This window comes from Tamandua tetradactyla, chromosome 6 (assembly GCF_023851605.1).
Source record: "Tamandua tetradactyla isolate mTamTet1 chromosome 6, mTamTet1.pri, whole genome shotgun sequence".
NCBI classification, from domain to species: domain Eukaryota; kingdom Metazoa; phylum Chordata; class Mammalia; order Pilosa; family Myrmecophagidae; genus Tamandua; species Tamandua tetradactyla.
Genome location: NC_135332.1, coordinates 37,528,040 through 37,535,848, shown reverse-complemented (window position 1 = coordinate 37,535,848; position 7,809 = coordinate 37,528,040).

Genomic DNA, 7,809 nt, shown 5'->3' with positions numbered 1-7,809 from the left:
AACACCACAGTTCTCCTTTCCATTCTTCAGTCATTGTACCCTTAGGCTACCTTCATCCATTGCAAATTTCAAACGCTGCCACCTTGAACACCAGTATACATACACTTTTGAACTAAGCCCATTGCTCCATTCAATTATTTGATAATTTTTGCATTTATTCCAATTATTCATTAAATACTTAATTAAGGGCTTACTCCCTGAGTGATACAATGGTAAGCAGGACACACCTTGTCCCTGTGGAGCTGTTTTAAGTTTTTCTTTGTCTTTGTTTTCTTTCTTTACTTTTTCCATGCCAATGAGTTTTTCATGTGAGGTCATGTTTTAGAAAGCATGATGAAAGATGATTTGTGAAGTCATGAACATAGAGACATAGAAAAGTAATGGCAAAATAATGGAGGACAGGAGCAACTTTCCTTTCCCAATTCTTTTTTTCTTGTATGATGAGGAACCCATAATTAGGCTACTATTGGTATAGAGAGTGACTCTCACATAGAAAGGATCCCGAGAGAACACTTGTTGTACAGGAACATTAATTGCAACCATGTGGGCCTGTAGCCAGTCATGGAAATAATTCCATTATTTATTTATGTAGCTCTTTACAGCGATGGGATGTACCATCCTGGAAGCTGACCTGTGTTACTTTCCACAGGGATGCAGGGCAGTGACTACAAGTCTGTATTCCATGGCTCTAAACAACTGGTAACGGAGGTGATGAAGGCACAGGGGCTGTGGATAAATAGAAAAGCAAATGTATATTTGTCGGCATTGCTCTCTTCTCCTTTGTTTCCCCTCTTTCCAAAAATAAAGTGCATTGTTCCCAGGGAGTGGAATTTGAAATGGCAGCTGTCTGCCCGGCTGACTCTTTCCCAAAGAGCAGAGCCTAAGGAGGTAAGTAACATTAACTTGAGTTCTGTCCTCTATAGACATTGGGTTTTGAGTTGTCAAAATAGCTGCATTTCAGGGTGTGTCAGCCTGAGTCAAGTATGCCCATCTCTCATACATTTATAAGTGATGCACAGGCTTTGCCAGGTACCTATGTCCTTGGGTTGTACAAAAGTGTTCCTCTTCATAAAGGATGGCATAAGACTCCTTCTGTTCTTCATTCTCTCAACAGTCAAATGTGGGCTGAAAGTCCCCTCACTCAGTATGGTAGTTGGAGCTATGTACCTCGGAAAAACATTTTCTTAATGAGTGTGAAGCCATTATAAGTAGGATTTTTTGATGAGGTTACTTCAGTTAAGGTGTGACCCAACTGGGTCAGGATGGGTCTTATCCCTATTACAGGAACCCTTTATAAACAAATAAATTCAGACAGATAGAGAGAAAGACCTAAGAAACAAGAAGCTGAAGTTCAACAGAACCCAGAAGAGAAGGAAGAGGCTACCATGTACAGTGCCATGTGACAGAGAAGCTGAGGACTAAGGATCACCAGCAGCCAGTCCCAGAAGGCAACAGTTTTTGGGGAGAAAGCATTAGTTTGATGATGTCTTGATTTGGAATTTTTCCTAGCCTCAAAACTATGAGCTAATAAATTCCCATTGTTTAAGCCAACCCCTTGCATAGTATTTGCTTAAGCAGCTAAGCAAAATAGTAATTTGGATTGTACTGTTGTAGATGTGTCCATTTTCCCATTAGGCCAGCCCACTTTGGGAAGGTGGATACAGACACAGTGCTATGCTATAAGGATGGCATTAAGAGAAACGTGGGGTTTACTAGAGGATAGCTCAGCATTGCTGATCTAAGGTAGTTTGCCCAGGAAAGGGGGTACTTTTATTCAGGAAATGTCTGTGGGCAAAATTCAGATGCATTACCAAGATTTGTGGAATTGAGTTAAATTTATATGACTCAATTCAGCAAACATTGATTAACCCCTAATGTATTAGGTTAATACACCAAGATATCTGTATAAAATAATTATCCTCACTCTAAGTGGCTGTTTTATGTTATCAGGGAGATGTTGGAGGGATAGTATGTATGAGATCCCAGGAATATCAAGCCTAAGTGGTGGGAGAAAATTTCCCAAGAGACAGCCAGCATTACAGTTTGGGAGAAACCATTTCTGGCCATATCTTGCTATCAGGTACTGAAAAATGTGCTAGGAGTTGTGGATAGTGATAGACTATCAGTTCGTCCATCCATCCACCCACCCATCTCTCTTTTTCTCTCTCTCTGGCTTATAACCACAGGTATTTGTTCTCCCACAGTTCTCCATAGTTCATCAGTCATGTTGGATTGAAGGCCCACTCTACTCCAGTGTGATCTCATCTTAACTAATTACATCTACAACGACCTTATTTCCAAATAAGATCACATTCTGAGACACTGGGGCTTAGTATCCATTAAAAAAAATCAACTATATGCTAGACGTCAGGGTAAATGAACTTTATAAGTTGTATCCCTACCATAAAAATGAATGTACTGGGTTTAATAATGACCCTGCAAAAGATATGTTCATACTCTAATCCTTGGAAGCTATGACTGTCACCTTATTTGGAAAAAGGGTCTTTAGCAAGTGTCCTTTTAAGAGACCCCTAGAGAAGAAAAATGCAAATAAAGAGGAGAAGGCCATATGAAGACAGAGGCAAAGATGGAAGTGATGCAGCCACAAGCCAAGGAGTGACTGGAGCTACCAGAAGCTGGAAGAGGCAAGAGAAGCATCTCCTCTGAGCCTTTGGAGGGAGAGTGCCCTGTCAACACCTTTATTTCTGACTTCTGGCATCTAGAACTGGGTGAGAATAACTTTTTGTTGTTTCAAGCCACCGCATTTGTGATAACTTACTATGGCAGCCCTAGGAAACTAACATAGGGCATAGGCTGGTAATTAGATTCTGGAAATCCATAGCGGGAAGCCGGTTTCTCCTGAGCTGTCAGAGGCCTTTAAAATTCATTCATTCACTCATGGCATGCTTTCTGTGGAAGCAAATTCCCACTGGTTTTGAGCATATCCACACCAAAGGGCATGCAGCCCTATATGATGAACTACTCATCCCTTGCCAAAAGTCCTCGTTTGTGCTCCCATAGAGCCCACTCTCAGAGCCCTTCTCAGTGTATTGGATAATTACTGGTTTGTTCACACTGGGGACTCCTTGAAGGCCTGGGCAACATCTTACTTGTCTTTATTTACTCAGTACCAAGAATAGTGCCCAGTACACAGTGGCCCCAAGTTGTATGCACTTCTGTGGGGTGAGCTATGATTTCTTGATCCTAGCTTTAGACTCACTAAACACAAAGAAACAAAGAAACAAGCCCAAAAGGGTCTTGATATGTGCAGAGTTCCCTCTGACCCAACAACCCTGGTTTTGAATCCTTCTGAGCTGGAGATGGCAAGTGTTGATGGTTGGTGGGGAGGATGCGGTGGAGCTGAGGGCAGAAAGTGCTGTCAGAGAAAAGCCATCACTCCAAGACTGAGTTCCAAAGATGCCGGTTGTCTCTGAGATTTGTTCAAATGGTCACTCTTGTGTTCAGTTGTGGAACAAGCATTGATGGAACACTGATTTTGCTCTCGTGAGACTTTCAAGATGGAGCTATGCTTGGGATCAAGAGGGGATGGTTCTGGAAGGCAGGACAACTCCAGCAGGAGTTGATGGGTCATACGTGGGACAAGTCACAGACCTTGATTCTTCTTTTTTTTTAAAAATTTTTATTATAAACAAATGAACCGACATACTAACATTCTTGACATATGAACATTCTTGACATGGTTACAATCAATGACTCACAATATCATCACATAGTTGTGTATTCATCAGCATGATCAAGTTTTTGAACATTTGCATTTCTCTAGAAAAAGAAAGAAAAAAGAAAAAACTCATACATGCCATACCCCATACCACTCCCTTTCATTGACCACTAGTATTTCAATCTACTCAATTAATTTTAACCTTTGTTCCCCCATTATTTGTTTATTTTTATTCTATTTTTTACTTATCTGTCAATACCATAGATAAAAGGAGTATCCGACACAAGGTTTTCACAATCACACAGTCACATTATGAAAGCTATATCATTATACAATCATCTTTAAAGAAACATGGCTACCGGAACACAGCTCTACAGTTTTGGGCACTTCCCTCTGGCCACTATAATACACCAGAAACTAAAAAAGGGATATCTATACAATGTGTAAAAATAACCTCCAGGATAACATCTCTATTCTGTTTGAAATCTCTTAGCCACTGACACTTTATTTTGTCTCATTTCTCTCTTCCCCCTTTTGGTCAAGAAGGTTTTCTCAATCCCTGATGCTGAATCCTAGCTCATTCTAGGATTTCTGTCCCAGGTTGCCAGGGAGGTTTATGCCCCTGGGAGTCATGTCCCATGTAGAGAAGGGGAGGGAAGTGAGTGTTCTTGCTGTGAGAGTGAAGAAAGGCCATATCTGAGCAACAAAAGAGGTTCTCTGGAGGTGACTCTTAGGCCTAATTTTACGTAAGTTTGTCCTTTCTGGGGATAAGTTTCATAGGAACAAACCCCAAGATTGAGAGCTTGGCTTATTGATTTGGTTGTTCCCCCTGCTTGCAAGAATATCAGGAGTTCTCCAAATGGGGAAGTTGTATTTTCCCCCCCTCCCCATTCCCCTAAGGGGACTTTGCAGATACTTCTTATTCACTATTCAAATCACTCTGGGATTTATCAGGGCATCACACTAACCTGGACAAACCTACAAAATCTCATGCCCTATTCAAGGTTCCATGTATTTTGGAGTTTAATTAAACTGTCCATGTAAGTTAAATTAGGAAATGCACTAGTCAAAAATATAAATTTGTACCAAGTAAACATTTCTTGTTTCAGACAGACCTTGATTCTGAGAAGCAAGTAAGGCCAGACATGTTTAACCCCAAATATGAGCTGTATAGACAGAGAGGGTAAATTTATAGAAAATTAGAAAAGGGGAGGCCAGTGAGGGACAAATTTTGGAAGGCTTTCTGGAGGATGAGAAACTCAAGGTGGGTGTAGAAAGGGTAGGATTCAGCCAGATGGGAGGAGGTGGCTCTTGCATAGGTCTGCCCCTCTCCCCCTTTTCCTTAAGCCTGGGGTAGAAAGAGGATAGCATATGCAAATGCCTACCATCCAAAAGGATTATCATCTGCAGAACAGAGAGGAATCTGTGTTAGCAGATTTTTAACCAGAATACTCTGGTTAAAAAAACAAAAACAAAATAAAATTGGTAGACAAGAAAACAAAATAAATGAAATTTGTGGCCAGACAGTGGAGGGCCCTGAATGCCTGGTAAGGTATATACATGTGATCAGTATGGAACCATTACTATTTTGCTTTTTTTAAAAGAAGATGAAATTCATTTCCAACCCAAAAGTAATAATGCTTATTATAGGAAATAGAAGGATTATGGAAAAAAAAAAGAAATATAAATCACCTGTCGTTTTCCTATAAATAAAATTTATTACTGTCAGTGTTTCTCCTTCACTGAAGGAAACTTCTAAAAAAAAATAGTTGCAGAAATCATATATATATTATTTTATATCCTGCTTTTTAATCTTATCATTATAACACAGACATTTCCTGATGTTATTTCGGTCCTTCAGGAACATAGTTTTTAAAACCCATGTCTAGAAGATGTACATTACTTTACTTAATCTTTCCCCTCTGGTTGAATATTTGATTTACTAGCCTTTTTCATTATTATAAATCATCCTGGGATGAGCTTCTTTGGGTAATAATCTACTGTATTTATGATTATTTCCCTTGGCTCGATCTCTAGATAGGGAATCACTGAATCAAAGGGCATAAACATCTTTATGATTCTTTGAACATTCTGCCAAATTGCTTCCTTGGGGGTTGTTGAACCTTGGAAGTACATGCTGAAAGATGAGTCTCGTAGCTGAGGACAGGCAAGGCCAGGGCAGAGAGAAAGAGCATTCCAAACATTTTAGCAGGAAGAGACATTCTGGAGTCACGGAAGCTGCAGCCATGGTGATGTGCTGTCCTGATATGAAAGCATTGTTAGTGTCCCTGCCATTTATAGAAAACCTGCTTTGAATTCTTCCCTACGAGAACAGTAGTGCTCCAGTCACCCTGGCCTTCTTTCTGTTCCTAGGGCACTCCAAACTCACTCCTACCACAGGCCCTTTGCATTTGCAGTGTTCCTCTACTGCAAATGCTTTTTCCTTAGAATTCTGCATGAGTGGGGCCTCCTTATCATCTACATCTCTTCTCAAATGCCAAATACTTAGAGAGGCCTAAGTGCCTGCTCTAAAGAAGCTAAACATCCGGTGCCTCCAGCTGCTTCTATCAAGTTGATTTTATTAATAGCATTTATTATTCCTGGCCCATAATCAATATTCAGTAAATATTTGCAGAATGATCTAATGAAATCATAGAGTAATTCCTTTACTCTACAAACATTTTCTGAGGGTTGCTTTAAAATAGTCCCATTAATCTTATAAAAAGAGCACAATATTTAACATGGCCTATAAAACAGTTTCCAAAATCTGGGATTGTGGAACTGTAATCCACACCAACTTTGAAATCTGTTCTATAACTACTTGTTAAAATGTACTTTAAAATTAATTGCTTTTTGATATATATGTTATATTTCATAATAAAAAATATAAAAAAACAGAAGTTTATAGGACTGGCCCCTACCTACCTCTCCAGTATTATCTTGCCTCACATCCTGCCTAAGACTCTGTACCTCAGCCATATTCACTTTATTCATGCTTCTTACTGCCACAGGGCCTTTGTATATGCTGTTGCCTCTGCTTCTTGTCTTTACTTGGTCAAATACTACATACTGACAGATCTCAGATCAATGTTCAATTCCTTTGATATCGTCTCTGACCTCTCATACTACGTCAGGTTCTTCTATTACATACTCTTTGAGGGAGTATGCGGTTCCCTCTCTTTGAATCTGCCTAGCCTTGTAGCTTATTTTTTGGCCAACAGAATGTGACATAGTAACATTTGAGGTCATGAGAAGCCTCGCAGCTTCCACCTGGGCTTCCTGGAATGCTGCTCGTGGAATACTATTCCCCATCAGCTGCCATTCCATGAGAATCCCAAGACACATAGAGAGGTAGAGGTGCTCTGGTCAAAAGCCTTACGTGAGAGTCAACCTATGACCAGTACTGACTGCCAATCATGTGATGAGCTATCTTGAATGTCCAGTCCACTGCACCTTCATGTGACTCCAGCTCCAGCTGTCATCTGACTGTAGTGGCATGATAGAGCTCAAGTGAGAACCGCTTAGCTGAGCCCTGTCAGCCCATAAGAACAATGGATAATTGAAAAACACTTACAGCATTATATTCCTGAGACCATGTCATTCCTTTCCTGCTTAGTACTCAGTGCAGCTGTGACTGTAGGTTTCTTGTCTGATTAGTTAATGATCCTCTTTCTCAGTAGTCTATAAGCTCTTTGAGATCAAAGATTATGTTGCCCCTCTCTGTTTTTATTTATTTTTCCCCTTGCCATTTGCAGGGGGTAATTGCTATTTTTTGCCCCCCAGTAAATGTTCAGGAACTTGCCATGGTGTGAGTTTCAGAGAGAGGCATGGCTTTACCTTCCAACAAGAAGATTGGAGGATCAGATATACTCCCTGTTTGCTCTCAGGGCCAGGTCTGGGCACCTGACCTGAGCTCAGCTAATTGGATGCTCCTGTCTGGGTTTTTGACTCTGGAGTTTGTGATGCAGAGAGAAGCAGGGAAGGTTTAGGATTCATTTCAGTTGCCCTGGTAGCAGGCTTGGGTGTTTAGCGATGGCCTCATTGACAGCCTAAAAGCTCTTTTGAGGTGTGTTTTGTCTGGCTGCCCTTCAAACCTGCCCACTCATTTCCCAAGTTGGTTCTCTGAACCT